Source organism: Geotrypetes seraphini, chromosome 13, assembly GCF_902459505.1.
Source record: "Geotrypetes seraphini chromosome 13, aGeoSer1.1, whole genome shotgun sequence".
Classification (NCBI taxonomy): domain Eukaryota; kingdom Metazoa; phylum Chordata; class Amphibia; order Gymnophiona; family Dermophiidae; genus Geotrypetes; species Geotrypetes seraphini.
The window spans coordinates 71547968-71564944 of NC_047096.1; the positions used below are offsets into that span (position 1 = coordinate 71547968).

General features: G+C 45.0%; 1 protein-coding gene across 4 annotated transcripts in view; it reads left to right on the top strand.

Moving 5' to 3' along the window:
- FMNL1 (formin like 1) overlaps positions 1-16977 on the top strand; it is a 154897-nt gene that overhangs the window by 27836 nt on the left and 110084 nt on the right. The window contains exon 1 of one of the 4 annotated variants that reach the window (XM_033917950.1): positions 6608-6630. The exons of the other annotated variants lie outside the window; for them this stretch is intronic. The gene's annotated coding sequence lies outside the window, so the exon portion shown is untranslated. Of the gene's footprint in view, positions 1-6607; positions 6631-16977 lie in introns of those variants that run through there. 4 annotated transcript variants of the gene reach the window in all.

Sequence of the window (16977 nt, forward strand, 5' to 3'; positions counted from 1 at the left end):
GCTTCAGGCCCTCCAGATGCGGCTGGAGCTCACCAGGAAAGAGAGGAGGCTGTGTATGGGCAGGGCTGTGGCTGGAACAGGGCGTGGCTGGAGGCCGAATAGGGTGGGGGGTCATGTATGATACCCATAGTTATCATTGCCTTTTCCCAAGGCATGGAGGGTTATATGATTTGCCCAGGGCCACAAGAAGCTGCTGTGGGATTTGAACTTGGGCCCATCTGGTTCCCTGCTTGCTTCTCTGTCCCCCAACCCTATTTTACTACCTTTCTAGTTCTATTTGCTTTCACTGAGGCCAGTTTTTTTTAATGGTGGGGTTCAGCTATTGACTTAAGCTAAACTGGTACCATTTTAAAAATGGGGCGAGCTAGGTAAGTAGAATAGGGTCTACACTTCTCTGTGATAGTTAACAGACCCGTGAATACAGAAACACCACAAAATACCTTTTTCATATATTATTCGCTGTTTTCTATTAAAAAGCCATCATGAATATGGTGAAACCACAAATAACATGGTGGGAGACCTGGCCTGTCCCTGAAGGAGAGGCAAAACATAGTGAAGAAAATGCTGGGAAGCAGCGATTTTTCTCTGTAAACGCTTGGAGTCAGCGATTTCTCTATGCAAGCTGATGTAATTTGGGGGGGAGGAGCCAGCAAGCTAAAAACCGCGAATAATTGAAATCGCAATTGCTGAAACTGCATATACAGAGGGAGAAGTGTACTGTGTTTTATGCTTTTTCTAATTTTTGCCTTTTTTGTACAATGCATATTTTCTATATTAACCCGTTCCCCAGAGTAGCAATTATATGATTGGTATTACCATAGCGAAAAAGTTATCCATAAACAAAAACCCAAAGTATGTATCAAAAATATACTACTACCTTAAGAACATAAGAAGTTGCCTCCGCTGAGTCAGACCATAGGTCCATCCTGCCCAGCGGTCCGCTCCCGCGGCGGCCCATCAGGCCCATCGCCTGAGAAGTGGTCTATACCTATCTATACCCTTCAATCCCTTTTTCTTCAAGGAATCTATCCAAACCTTCTTTGAAACCATTTAATGTTTTGCTGCCTTCTTCCTCTAGTCCCCTTCACCATTCTATTCGCCATAAAATTACAAATTCCAAAGATCTTAAGACAGCGCCAGGGGCTTTGTTTCTTATAAACCTTCACCTGCCTACATACAACAACCCTTCCAATATCCTCCCCACCCCCACCCCCATTAACTAAGGGCTCCTTTTACAAAGCGGTTTGCGCTAAAGTGCTAGCTGTGCTAGCCGCTACCACCTCCTCTTGAGCAGGCGGTAGTTTTCAGGCCAGCGCAGGTGTTAGCATGTGATGGAAAGTAGCTAACGTGGCTTAATAAAAGGAGCCCTAACAAAAGCTGATATATCAACCTAGAGGCAACAAACAGGTTGTTTTTGAGTCTGTGATGACACTTCTCCCATCTGATTTAAATAAAACCAAAGGCGCCATCTGTTTAAGGAAGCATTCAAGCCTTAAGCTTAGTTTCTTCGATCAAGCTTTTAGAATTCCTCTATTTTTTATTATTGATCTTTTTGCAATCCAACCCCTTTTGTTTTTTCCTTAATTGTTCCTCATTCCTATCTTAAATTGTATTTCTACCCAAATACCTTTCATTTTATGTTTGTCCGTTTGTTCATAGTGTTGTCTACATTTTTCTTAATTTAAAAAAAAAATGGAAAAATGTGTGTGTGTGGGGGGGGGGGTTGTATGTCTGTCCTCTCCCCTTATTTTAATTGTAATTCGCTTAGTAGTTTTGATAAGTGATAGCATGAAATTTTTATTAAAAGTTTGAAAACTTGAAATTTAGTGGGGGTGCTGGCACTTCTTCTCTGACCCCCCCCCCCCCGCCACACGCTCGTCTTCACTTCTCCCCACCGTACCTCTAACTCTTCGCCGGTGCGAACCGCAACTCCAACCTGCTGCTCACGCCAGCCTCAGTGCTCCCCTCTGACATTGCTTCCGGCTCCCGCGACTAAGAAGTGACGATAGAGGAGGAGCCGATGCCGGAACGGGCAGCAAGTTGGAGATGCTGATTGTGGGGAAGCTAAAAAGGTACAGGGGAAAGGAAGGGTCGTGTGTAGGAGGGAGGTTGGAGAAGAGGGGGAGCACCACCGCCCTGGGTGGCTCCTACTCTTGCTAAGCCAGTGAATAAAACTACAGTCAAACCTTGGTTTGCAAACATAATTTGTTCCAGAAGCATGCTTTTAATCCATAGCACTCATATATCAAAGCAAATTTCCCCATAGGAAATAATGGAAACTCAAGTCAATTCGTACCACAACCCCAAAACTTTAATTCAAAATACTATACGTACTTGTATTGCAAGACTTTGCTCGTTTAGAAAGGTTACTACACTCTTGCAGCGTCAGAGAAAGAAGAACCATTGGCTCAGTTGTGATGTGTGTATATTATATGTACTTGTATTCAAGTTTATTAAAGTTTCAAGTTTATTGCAAGACATTGCTTGTATATCAAGTTAAAATTTAATCAAATGTTTTGCTTGTCTTGCAAAACAAAAACTGCAGACCATGTGCAAGATGTAGGCACTGTTTATTACAATATTAATGCAGTATTGTGAATATACCACCTTATTACCAACCAGGGGACCCAACACGGTCCGTGTTTCGGACAACACCTTCCTCAGGGGTCCATGGTGGATAAGGTATATACAAACCACATTGACCAAATCAAACAAGTGCAGTGCAGCAGTTTGTATATACCTTATCCACCCCTGAGGAAGTAAAGCCCAGATGTCTCCGTTCGTCTTCCTTTTTCTGGAGCTATATGGTAACCTTAGTCATGGGCATTAAACTAATTCTACTCAAGTTACCCAACAAAGACAATGGCAGGTTAGTCCATCTCCAGACACTGATGAGTATTAACTAATAACTTATTAATATTAAGCTCGTACAGTCTTTCTGAGTCAGCTGATAATTATATTACCAGATATTTAAATGAACGTTGAGTCCATCTTAGTTGATATTTCTGACCCCACGGATGACCAGTTAAAAGACTTAGGGTCCCTTTTACAAAGCCACAGTAGTGAGTTTCCCACGGCAAATGCACAGAAGCCGATAGGAATTGAATGGGGTTTGGTGCATTTGCTGTAGGAGACTCGTTACCACAGCTTTGTAAAAGGGACCCTTAGAAAGGTTTAACTGAATCTCCAAATTTCTCTAAAGCTTTCTAACAGGGCCAGTAAAAAGATGCGTAGGGGCTATGAGATGTACAACAAATCATCTGCTAGTAACTCCAATCTACGCTTCCTTGACATCAGGTTTGCCCGTTAACCCCAATCTCCACAGAAGGCCAATGGTACAGAGCTTGAACCTCATCATAAAACAATCCTATAATACCTTACCTCTTCAAATCTTGGCCAGCAGTGAGCCTACCCTCTGACTTCATTTCCTGGTCCCCTGTACAGGAAGCAGGGTTACCATATGGTTCCAGAAAAAAGAGGATGGATTGAGACTTCCAGGTTTTACTTCCGTTGAAAGCTATGGAAGTAAATCCCGGATGTCTCAATCTGTCCTCCTATTTCTGGAGCCATATGGTATCCCTAACAGGAAGTGCTATCAGAGGGAGGGATGAGGCTGGTGCAAACAATAGGTAAGAGATCCTGCTAGCTGCCGACCAAGATTTGAAGAGGTACGTGTGTGTGTGTGGGGGGGTGTACATTTAAGAGACTCCTCCCATCACCAAAGGGGGGGGAGAGGAGAGGTGCTGGCACCCCCCATGAAAATGGTGCCTGGGGCACTCCATTCCCCCTTACTACACCACTGTGTTTACCTGAATTTAGTGGTTAAGAAATATTTTAAATAAAAAATAAATACTTAGGTGTTTGCACTTACACCAGTTCTATGGCTGGTATATGTTGCCATCAACTCGCGCTCGAGTCCTAGCAGATCTAAAAAGAAATCGTTTTTGTGCTAGGCCAGAAAGGTCCTTCAGCGTGATCCCCATGGTTGCTTTCAATGTGTCCAGCCATCTGATTAAGAACATAAGAACATAAGAAGTTGCCTCCACTGGGTCAGACCAGAGGTCCATCCCACGGCGGCCCATCAGGTCTGTGACCTGTGAAGTGGTTTCTGACCACTTCTATAACCTACCTCTAGTTTTATCTGTACCCCTCAATCCCCTTATCCTCCAGGAACCTATCCAAACCTTCCTTGAACCCCTGTAAAGTGCTCTGGCCTATCACATCCTCCGGAAGCGCGTTCCATGTGTCCACCACCCTCTGGGTAAAAAAGAACTTCCTAGCATTATTATTATTATTATTATTAGGTTCTTTAGTTCTAAACCTGTCCCCTTTCAATTTCTCCGAGTGACCCCTAGTACTTGTGGTTCCCCACAGTTTGAAGAATCTGTCCTTATCCACTTTCTCTATGCCCTTTAGGATTTTGAAGGTTTCTATCAGGTCACCTTCTTCGCCTGGTATATTTACAGGTGCCTAAATATTAGGTATGTGTATACTTGCTTCTACTAGTATTATAAAAGAGAAAATAGACACCTACTTTCCTTTATAGAACAGGCTCCAGTAATTGGAGGCACACAGTTAAAAAATTGTCCCTTACACTTTCATGTACCTCCCTGCAGTGGCATAGCGAGGGTGAGTAGCACCTGGGGCAGCAGTGCCCCTCCCCCACCCTCTTCTCCTCTACCCCGCTCCTTCCCAAGCCCCCTTGCTGCACATGTGCCCCTCTTCCCTATATTTTTTTAATTTTCCCAGCATGAATAGCATCACGAACTTGCTGCCTGCGTCATGTCAGCTCTCTCTGTGATGTCACACCCTAGGCGTGGGACCCGGAAGTAACATCAGAGAGAGCCGACACCAATGCAGGCAGCAAGTTTGTGATACTGCTAGCGCCGGGAAAATTGAAGAGGTATGAGGGAAGGGAATGGGCACACACGCATGCACAAGGCAGGGGGGGAGCAGAAAGGACGGGTGCCAGTGCCCCCACCAAGACGGCACCCGAGGCGGACCTCCCCCCCCCCCATCCCTCCCTTCCTATACCACTGACTCCCTGTGCAGGGAAGTGTCAGCTGATTTCTTCTTTTAAATGGCACTGAAATGGGTCTATGCTATTTCTATGTTATTTTGAGAGAAATAGCCCTTAGCTTCAATTTTATTTCATATACCGCATCTAAAAACAAGTATCTAAGCAGTTTACAAATTAAATATTACTAGGATTGAAGTAAGAGAATGGAAAGAAAAGGTAAGTTGGGGTACGTGGGAAATTTAATAAAATCCAAAAGAGGAGTAGAATTTAATTAAAATTAACCTAGGGAGAGTGAGAGAAAGAAAATTGAGAAGACAGTGAGAAGGTAATTTTGCTGTGAGTGGTAGTGAACGGAGAAAGGGCAATATTACTGTAATTATCTTGGATAAGGGGCAAATGCTTGGGTGGAACAGCTTTGAATTTTAGGTACAAGGGTTCAGTTTATAAGTGAAGAGAGATATCATTCCATTGGGTAAGTGAAATCCCGAGTGAAAAGATGTGGTGAATTTGTAGATCTTTATTACATAACGCCCTGTGTGAGCTCCTCTCCATGCAGTTGGCATACATACTCCGACAATTCAACAGCACCTAAAAAGTGGACATTCTTGGAATGGCTACACCCCTGAGTCCTTTTCATATCTGTAGACAAATCCTTGTGGAATGTGTTTGTTTTCATAGTTACTTTGTTTGATGAACCTCTTCAAGTGGCTCTTGATCTCCAGGAGCCGAGACCGGTTTACATCCACGTCTACCCCAGTTCTGTGCGTTGGGAGGGGGAGGGGAGAATCTCTCTGCTGTGTGGTCATGGCCTCCTTTAGAAGGTGGGGCGGTGGACTTGCTCCTATATATATTCCTAATGGGGTTATTTGGTAAGGGACATGTGTGTAGAGAGCAATGTTTCTGTATTCAAGGGCACTCTTCTGAGGCATTTATGGAAACACTGTTCTCAGCTCTCATACTTATATAAAAGAACTAGTCTTTAAGCCCGTTACATTAACGGGTGCTAGAATAGATGTGTGTGTCTGCCTGTCTTTCTTTCTGTCTCTCTCTTTCCTCGGCTGTCCACCATCACCCCTTGCCTGCTCCCCCTGTCCAGCAGTAGCCTTTCTCCCTTCCTTTTACCTCCCCCTGTCCAGCAGCACTCATTACCTGCTCCCCTGTCCCTCTTCCCTGCTCTCCCTGTCCAGCAGTACTCCTTACCTGCTCCCCCTGTCCCTCTTCCCTGCTCCCCCTGTCCAGCATGCGGCTTCTCTTCTTTAAAGCAGCCTACTGAGGATCGCGGCCGGCTGTAGCAAACCTCACAGGCTGTTCTGCCTCAGATCCCGTGCATCAGAGGGAACGTGCTACCGAGGTGCAGAGCGGCTACAGCCGAGGTGCTACAGCCGGCGATCAGAGGCGGAGCAGCAGTGGTTGGTGAGTGAGGGTGGGAGGGGGGAGTTGCCGGCGTGTTCCCTGCCTCCGTGTTCGAAAATCGAATTCGGCACGAAAGCATACTTCACGGAGGCAAGAAACACAAAACCCTAAGTGCGCATGCGCGTTTAGGGTTTTATTATAGAGGATGCAGCACCTACCTTATGTGCGGTTCGTAGGGTCTGAAGGTAATCCCTGAGGTAGGTACACATGTTCTTTTTAGTGTCTCTGCCTATAATCTCAACATCTCCACTGTTCTCTGCCAGGACTGTCCTGAGCCGGAAACACGACCTATGTGCAGTGGCGTACCTAGGGGGGGGCGGGGGGGGGGGGGGGGGGGGGGGCGGGCCGCCCCGGGTACCAGCCCTAAGGGGGTGTTCCCGGCCTTGCCGTTCAGTCCCCCGCCACCCCCGAAGGACCGCTCGCCCCCCTGGCCTCCCCGCACCACCTATGAACAGCCGCAGCAGGATCGCAAAGTCAGCGTCAGCATCCCTGCGCTGCTTCCTACGACGCGATCCCGCCCCTCCTCTGACGTCAGAGGAGGGGCGGGACCGTGGCGCAGGAAGCAGCAGGGATCGCTGACGCTGACTTCGCGATCCTGCTGCGGCTGTTCATAGGTGGTGCGGGGAGGCCAGGGGGGCGAGCGGTCCTTCGGGGGTGGCGGGGGACTGAACGGCAAGGCCGGGAACACCCCCTTAGGGCTGGTACCCGACGCTGACTTCGCGATCCTGCTGCGGCTGTTCATAGGTGGTGCGGGGAGGCCAGGGGGGCGAGCGGTCCTTCGGGGTGGGTCGGGGCATCAGGCCTTCAGGGTGGGGCGGGCGGGCAGGCAAGCAGGCTTTCAAGGGGGAGGGGGTGACAGGCAGGCAGGCAGGCCTTCAAGGGGGGACAGGCCTTCGGGGGGGGGTGCAGACATTCAAGGGGTGCAGGCCTTCAAGGGGGGCAGGCAGGCCTTCAGGGGGGTGCAGACCTTCGGGGGGGGGGGTGTAGGCCTTTGGGGGGGTGCAGACCTTCAAGGGGGTGCAGGCCTTCAAGGGGGGAAAGGCAGGCAGGCCTTCAAGGGGGGGACAGGCCTACAAGGGGGGGGGGACAGGCCTACAAGGGGGGGGACAGGCCTACAAGGGGGGGGACAGGCCTTCAAGGGGGGGTGCAGGCCTTCAAGGGGGGGTGCAGGCCTTCAAGGGGGGTGCAGGCCTTCAAGGGGGGGTGCAGGCCTTCAAGGGGGGTGCAGGCCTTCAAGGGGGAGACAGGCCTTCAAGGGGGGGAAAGGCAGGCAGGCAGGCCTTAAAGGGGGGACAGGCCTACAAGGGGGTGGGACAGGCCTTCAAGGGGGGGACAGGCCTTCGGGGGGGTGCAGACCTTCAAGGGAGTGCAGGCCTTCGGGGGGGGGGTGCAGTCCTTCAGGGGGGGGGTTTAGGCCTTCAGAGGGGGACAGACCTTCGGGTGGGAGGTAAAGTCCTTCGGGGGGTGCAGGTCTTCAGGGGTGGGGTGTAGCCCTTCGGAGGGGGGACAGACCTTCGGGGGGGGGGGGTCCTGGTGTAAAAGTACACAGAGGGAGAGAGGGAAGGGGGGGTTCAAAGATACATGCATATGCCAGACTTTGGGGGTTAGAAATAATGGGTCTAAAAACAGAGGAGTGGGAGAGAGATGGTGCATAATGGGATTTAGGGAGGGAAGGAACAGAAAGGGAGAGAACTTGGAAACAGGGGATGGTGTGGAGGGGGGATAGAGATACTGGATAGGAGGATAGTGGGGAACAGAAAGGGAGAGATGGTGGATCCTGGGGTGGTGGGGAGTTGAGAAAAGGTGAATCTGTGGATGGAGACAAAAAAAAGGAAAGATGCCAGATCTCCGGGAGAGGGAAGGGAAACGGAAGGGGAGAACAGAGATGGCAGACGGATGGTTAGCACGGAGAAAGGAGACCCTGGCAAGCAAGACAACAAGAGCCTGGGACCAACAAGATTTGAATATTGATCAGAGAACAAAAGGTAGAAAAAATAATTTTATTTTCTGTTTTGTGATTACAATATGTTAGATTTGAAAAGTGTACATGAGACAGCTTGAAATGGGAACTTTTCTATTTTTGTGAATGGCAAGGCTGAGTTCAGTTAAAATATATGCTTTATAAGAAAATATAATAATGTGTTTTATAAAGTTTATAAGCATTGCTGGCATACTCGGTGAGGTGTTCCTAGTGTTGGTGGTGGTGGTAGCATGTCAGTGTGTTGAGAGGAAGAGGTAGTCTGGGAAATTCTGCTGAGCAAACTCTGGGCCCATTTCCACCCCCAGTTAGTCCACTCCACTCAACTGGTTCACACACTGAGTGGGTCTTTGGGTGTTATTTCTGGGTAGTTGTTTTAGAATCTCTTCCAGTGGTTTGTCAGTATCTCCTTCTGGTCCAAGGAAGGAAACTTTGTCAACCTTAGCATTGACCTTCAGAATATGTTTGTAACAGCGCTGCTTGTGTGGCATTAGGCTATGTAGTGATCGAAAGAAAAAAACAGACCTTTGCACATTTTTGCACTATATGGTGGGTGTATGAGGAGATTCATTTCCTGCACAGTTAAGTCCATTTTTTCTACTGAATAATAGTATAGGTACAATGAAAGTAAATAGCAAAAATGTTTGAGTAGATAATTAAGGAAATCTTTTTCATATTGCTTGCTTATGGACTGGGAAAAAAGACTGTTCAAGCAAATGTCTCCAGAACTGCTTTAATGGAAAAATGTGATTTTTTTTTTTTTTAAGTACTTTGTGAAATTTATTGTTGTTGTGAAATTTATTGTTATACTTTGTTTAAACTTAAAAAGCGATGTCATTAACAGTGAATCTAATCGAAAAATCGATTCAACAGGGTGAATCGGATCGAATGAAATATTTTTCTCTGAATCGGGCAGCACTATTGGCTACCATGAGAATGGGCTACTGGGCATGATGGACCATTGGTGTGACCCAGTTAGGCTATTCTTATGTTATGTTCTCATCTGTAGGGGCCTTTGTTTTCACTTCTTATTTTAATGTATTTTTTTCCTGGGAACTTATCAGTGTTTTTTTATAATGGGAACAAAAATGGAAGAGAATTAATGTGTGTGGAATGGGGGGGGGTAACTAATTTCTTCAGCTAAATAATTCAATCCACTTCAAACAGACATAGGAGAACTCACGCACCATTCACACACCCTCCAACCAAAAACGTCAAAAGAAAAAAACTGTTCGACAACCTCCTAGCCATTCGAGCTGCAACACTTGACCCCCAACTCTACAACCTATTGACCTCGACCACAAACTACAAAACCTTAAAAAAAGAAATAAAAACCCTTCTATTAAAAAAACACATAAAACCAAACTAACATAATCAGAACTGTCCCAAGCATCACCTGCAACTACTCCATATGTACTTCTGATGTCATGACAATTCAGACATAATTTATGTTATGTTATGTTTGGAATAATGGTTACATAAATGAGGTTCAATAAAAGAAAATTTTCTGTGGGAGCATTTGTTGGAACTTCTGTTATCCTGATTTCTTCTATCTGTGGGCTTTCTTTAGCTAACCTACTTATCTGGGGCTTTCCACTTCTGCAGCTGCCCTTTTCACGGTCCACTTTGCGCTTGCACTCTCTGGGGAGGGGGGGTTGGGTCTGGGCTTGGTGGGGTAGGTGTGTCTGGTAGTTTTGTCTGGGTGGTGGCTGGGTGTTTCTTGGGTGCTTGTTGTGCGGATTGGTGTGTCTGGTGAGCGGTCTGGGTGTTGTTGCTTGTGGGGGTTTTTTTCATTATAAAATATGGCTGAGGGTCTAGTCCGGCTTATTATTCTTGTGGGTTCTGGGGTGGGATTTGTTTGCTTGCCCCAAGTTTTGGCCTTTTGTTGTGTATTGCTATGCCTCTCATTGGCAATTTTCTCTTGGGAGAGGCTTGTTCATGCTTGTTGTTGCTGTTACTCTCATTCTGTGTTCTTTTTGATAATGTATAAGTTTCTGTACAGACCATGGTTGCTAGTCTGGACCTTTTGCCATTCTCAATAAAAATACTTTGGAAAAAAAAAAAAAAAAAAAAAGAAAATTTTCACTGCCTGTTTCTATTCTGACCATTTATTCCATTTCATGGTTATTGCAAAAAAAAAAATTTTACATGAGGGGGGGGGGGGGTGTCAAAAAATGATGGGCCCCGGGTGCCACATACCCTAGGTACGCCACTGCCTATGTGACCAGTGGTGTTGTAAGGAGGGGGGGTCTGACCCCGGCACCTTGTTGGTGGGGGCGTTGGTACCCCTCCTCCTCTCTGCCCCGTCTCTTCCCATTCCTCCCCTCACCATGCATGCCCCCCCTTCCCTTCTACCATACCTCTAGTTGTTTACCACCATAAGCAACAACTTCAATGTGCTCCTTACGACTGCGTCATATCTCCCACTGACGTCACTTCCGGGTGCCACGCATGGGAAGTGATGTCAGAGGGACAGCCAACGGGGTCGTGAGGTACATGTTGAAGTTCTTGTTACTCGCTGTGGTGAACAACTAGAGGTATGGGGCCGGGGAAGGAAAGGGGTGTGCGCACGGCATGGGGGGTCGGGGAAGGAGCGGGGATGGAAATGAGGGTGGGGAGGGACCCCACTGCCCTGGGCGCCTCTCACTCTCTCTACACTACTGTGTGTGACATCCCCCCTGGAGCTCCTATCTCATCCCCTGCATTGCAGTCAAGCGGGGAAGTCAATGGATAAGACACAATTTGGAGCCCCCATGTCCCTTAGAAACATAGAAGCATGATAGCAGATAAAGACCAAATGGCCCATCTAGTCTGCCCATCCGCAGTAACCATTATCTCTTCCTCTCGCTAAGAGATCCCACATGCTTATCCCAGGCTTTCTTGAATTCAGACACAGGGCTAGATTCACGAACCTTCCGATCCGTGTCCGTTCCTTAGGCGATTGGAGGCAGGCCGACTGATTCACCAAACATCTTCATGCAAATGGGAGCGATTGGAGGCACGCCCCCATCCGACGACATGGATTGCTTGGTAGCGATCCCGACGCATGCGCAGACTATCTACTTTGCCTGTAGATATAATAATTGTCAAAACATAAGGAATGGGATGGAGGCAATGGTATACAGTAAATGATTATTTGACATGAATTGGTCAGAATGTGGACTTGGGATAACGTACAATATGAGAGGTCCTATGCACTGAAAACTGTTCACATTGTATGATATACCATCCTCCTAGTTTATTTCTTGAGGGTTCATTAAAGAGGGTTATTTGAAAAAAAAAAAAAAAAAAAAGTTAAAAAGATAACATATATGATTAATTAAAGAAGGTAAAGAATATTGGTTGATGACATGTACATGCCAAGTAATATAATATAGAATTGTTGTTAGATATCCTTTAACCCAGTTTGCTATAACAGAACATTCATGGAGCAGGAACAGCACTTAGAAAATATCTCTAATCTAATCTAATCTAATCCTTAGGTTTGTATACCGCATCATCTCCACGTCCGTAGAGCTCGGCGCGGTTTACAGTAGATGAAATAGGAAGGAACTACAACAAAGGGTTAATGGTAAAAGTATGAAGAATATTTAGAAGACTTGGGATGCCAGATATCCAAACAGTAAGGTCAATGTAACACCACCACAATACTTCACAATCAATAAGAATGTTCATGAAAAAACACCTCAAGTTGCTCACCAGGCTTATTATACTGGTATCAGTACAAGTTAAATTGTAAGCTCTTCCGGGCAGGGACCGTCTATAAAAGTCAAAATGTACAGCACTGCGTAAGCCTTTCAGCACTATATAAGTGATAAGTAGTAGTACTCCTGTCTATTTGCATGCCCTTCTTCCTTATTGGCCAACAAGTACTTTGTATTCATCTCTGGCCTATGTTTATATTTATTAAAATTTGATATACCGCTATAGCAGGGGTAGGGAATTCCGGTCCTCGAGAGCCGTAATCCAGTCAGGTTTTCCCCAATGAATATGCATTGAAAGCAGTGCATGCAAATAGATCTCATGCATATTCATTGGGGAAATCCTGAAAACCCGACTGGAATACGGCTCTCGAGGACCGGAGTTCCCTACCCCTGCACTATAGCATACAACAGTTCAAAGAGGTTTACACAAATAAAATCATTAAAAAGAAAGTGCCATACATACAAGAATATCTTTTTTAGAATTTCTTCTTATAGACAATTGTGGCTGGATGCTTCTCGTAGCATTGCTTTTTCATGTATAATGCCACTCTTTGGAACATTCGCCCATTAGAACTCAGGCATGAGTCTTTGTATAGGAAATTTAAAGTGGCCTTGAAGACTTGAGTGTTTCAACATGTTTTTCCCTGATGTAGGGTGGCAGATTCTGTGTAACTTCTAGCACAGGTTATTACGTATTGTTTTGCAATTACATGTCTTCTCTGTTGTGCCTGGGTGATATTATAATTTTGTGCTTATATAACTAGGGAGCAATCAGCAATCACTAAGCATGTTTTACAAAATTATTTTCCTGAATTGGAAGAGAGGGTATATATCGTACGTACAAAGTGCAAAACAAGCCTCAAAGACTCAAGCATAGACACTGACGCAATGTGCCACAACAACTACGCTTTCATGGAGTACAGAAAACTATCATTGGCTTATAAAACCAGAAAAAAAGAGCAGCAAAACAAAAACCATTTAGGGAAAAAAACTATTTGCTCTCAAAAAAAAACAGTTAAAAATCACTACCCTTCCAATGACAGGAAATACTTATGGGCATAATCAAAAAAATTAAGCTATCCAAAAATACGCCCAAGCCGGCACTTGGAATTCAATTTTCAAAACCGGTTTCCTGGATGTCTAGCAGGATGTTTCATGCTTTGGGTAGGCTGTGAACATGCTAGACTCGGACATCTTGCGGGGACAATCAAACCTTTCCCAAGATGTCCTGGGTGGAGCTTAGATATTTTGGGCTAGACCTCTTTTGGAAGCATCTACGTACCAAAAAGATACACAAACTGACCAGATGACCACCCCACAAAGATCTGAATGACACAGTACATTCCTATCTTTGGTACAGCAGCATCTGGTATGGGAAATCCTAGTAGAGCATCTCACAGGTGTCTTAAGTAGCTAGGTGGGTGGGCTAGTAAACCATAGAGAAGGGGAGCCAGATCATAAGTCACTCTAATCACAACATCTATGGTGTTAAGTATAAGCCCACCTAGGATTACCAGATTTTCAGGAACAAATATCTGGACCCATGGCCTAGCCCCATTCCACCTGAGTCACTTTGGAGAGAGACTTGAAGTAACCCCACTGAATTCCCAGGACCAGCACTAACGCTTCAGCAAAAAGGCTTTCACACGCAGGTATAGCCACCATATATTCTGAGGAAAAGTGTGAAAGCCTAATCTAGGATTAGTCTAATCTAGGATTTATTGATCACTCTAATCTACAAAGGATCATGGCAATTTAAAATGTCAAGAGCCCGTGCAAGCCACGAGGAGCTACAGAGAATAAAATAGCAACATTATGTTTGTTTATTGAGAGCTTCTATACCGCTACTGACTGGGGAGTCAGTTCAGAGTGGTTTACATGAGCTTCTGTAGTGATGTTACTATACAGATTTATAAAGAGCTTCTGTGAGGTGGGCTCTATACTGAAATACACGGAGCTCTGTGGTGGAGTTACTAATACTGGCATGATTATGCCATAAACAATCATCCTACTTATGTTACTGGCACATTGATAATCCTACATATATGCACATTTTTATAACAAATTAATTGTCCTATTTATATACACATATAATACTAGGTTTACTATTTACACATCTCCTAAAGAGGTTGGCCATTTCAACTAAATATAATCTATTTACACGCATCCCTGAAAGTTCTAGTTTCCTCTCTCTGTCAACTTCATAATTTCAGTTGAAGTAGTCTGAGAAAAGGAGAGTCTTTATATCTTTCTTGAATTTTCAGGTGTCCTTTTATAGCTTTAATTCCTTCTGTAGGGCATTCCACCATAATAAGATGACAGAGTTATCCTGTACATAGAGATCTCAAAGAGATACTGAGGAAGGAATGCAAGCAACGGTAAAGGGAATTCTGTCAACAGAGCACAAGGGCCTGTTAGAACGGAAATGTCAGGAAAAAGAGTGGAAACCCAAAAGACTCTCCTGGAAGGTCAATGGGAGTCATTGTCGGGTCCGCTTTGGTTGATTGTTATACAGAAACTTTTTTAGCTGCCTTCTGAATTTTAGGTAGCAAGTTTCCTTTCTGGTATTCAAAGGCAGGGTGTTCCATGTATTGATAGCAGCATAGGTACACAGCGAATTGAAAATGTGCTTGTACTTGACTCCTTTAGGTGAGGGGAAGGCCATCTGCAATCTGTTGGTGATACGGGTTGAATTGAAGTAGAGTTTTAGAGAATAATTGAATGAGTTCCTCCAGCGATTGACTGTTCCGAAGCTGAAATATAATGCATGATGCTTTGAAGGAGATCCTGGTGGTCATGGGTAACCAGTGGAGTCTCTGGAATTCTGCTGTTTTGGGATCAAACTTTCTGAGCCTGAAAATTAGTCTGACTGCATTATTTTTGATGAGCTGAAAAATTGTTTAGCACCTTTACCCAAGATAAAGGAGATTACTCCAAGCCTCTTTTCAAAGTGATACAGCAAAGCGGCTATGCTAATTTATTTCTAGTTTGTGAAATATACTGAAAACTGGTTTCGAAATTGCAGGATTTGCTCTCTCATTTCAAGACATATCTCACTTGGATTACTGCAACTCCCTTTTATGGGCTCTCAAATAAATCTCCGAGAGCATTACAGGTGGCTCAGAATGCCGCAGCAAGGGTCAAGGGTGACTGGCGGTTTGCCCCATTGTGCGAATGTCTCTCCTTTGCTTGCTAAGCTTCATTGGCTTCCAGTAGAATGGAGAAACCAATTTAAGATCTTAACTTTAGTGTATAAAGCTTTGCATCATTGTCTACCAAAAGTGGCGATTTCTCTATTAGAGCCATATATGCCTTCCCGTTCTCTGAGATTTCAATCTAAGAATTTGTTGGTTGTTCCTTCTCTTCGGTTTATAACTAAGGCAACTATTCGTTCCCATGTTTTTAGTGTTGTAGGACCCCCAATTGTGGAACTCCCTTCCTGAATCAGTTCATTTTATTCCTGCGCTTGTAAATGTTTGAAAGCCTATTTTGTTTACTAAGGCCTTTCATCACATTTGATAGACAGTTTTAATAGTATTGCTTAATCGTGTTTAGGGCTGAAGAAATAACATGTAACACTGAAGGCATCGGCACAATGTGCGGCAGCCTCAAAGAAAGCAAACAGAATGTTGGGTATCATCAAAAAGGGTATCACGACCAGGACGAAGGAAGTCATCATGCCACTGTATCGTGCAATGGTGCGCCCCCATCTGGAGTACTATGTCCAGTACTGGTCACCGTACCTCAAGAAAGACATGGCAATACTTGAGGGAGTCCAGAGAAGAGCAACTAAATTGGTAAGAGGTATGGAAAGCCTTTCATACACTGATAGGTTAGATAAGCTGGGGCTTTTCTCCCTGGAAAAGCGGAGACTTAGAGGAGACATGATAGAAACCTTCAAAATCCTGAAAGGACCTGATGGGCCGCAGCGGGTGCAGGCTGCTGGGCGCGATGGACCTCTGGTCTGACCCGGCGGAGGCAACTCTTATGTTCTTATGTTTGTATGTTATGATTTATGTATGTTATAAGAATAGGATAGGGACTTGTGTACTGCCTTTTATGTAGGTTTACAACCACACTCAAAGCGGTTTTACATACAGGTACTTCAAGCATTTTCCCTATCTGTCCTCATGGGCTTTTGTACCTGGGGCAGTGGAGGATTAAGTGACTTGCCCAAGCTCACAAGGAGCAGGGCAGGGTTTGAACCTATAACCTCAGGGTGCTGATGCTGTAGCTCTAACCACTGTGCCACACTCTCCTCCAATTCAATATCAGAAGTAAGCCAAATATGGAACAATGAAGCCATTGTGACATCACTGATGAGGTAGGCTCTTGTGTATTGGTGGAATGAGGCATTGTGACATCAGGGAAAGGAATTGGGGCTTGTATACCACCTTTTTGTAGTTTTACGACCACACTCAAAGCGGTTCACATACAGGTGCTTCAAGCATTTTCCCTGTTTGTCCTGGTAAACTTGCAATCTATGGTGGAGGATTAAGGGTCACAAGGAGCAGTGCAAGGTTTGAACCCACAACCTCAGGGTGCTGAGGCTGAAGCTCCAGCCACTGCACCACACACTCCTCTGTAACCCATTTGAACTTTGGACATGTGGGATATAAATGTTTTATATAAATAAAAATAAACTGTTAATAGCAGTATTGGTAGGCAGTATTTCTTGTTAATAATAATAATTTATTTCTTATATACCGCTATACCGTGAAGTTCGAAGCGGTTTACAATAAAGATACGTTTGACAGTACATGGGATAGAAACGGTTTACAATAAAGATACGTTTAGTCAGTACATGGGATACAGGTGGGTTACAATACAAGTGGTTTACTATCAAGGTGCATTTTGTCAGT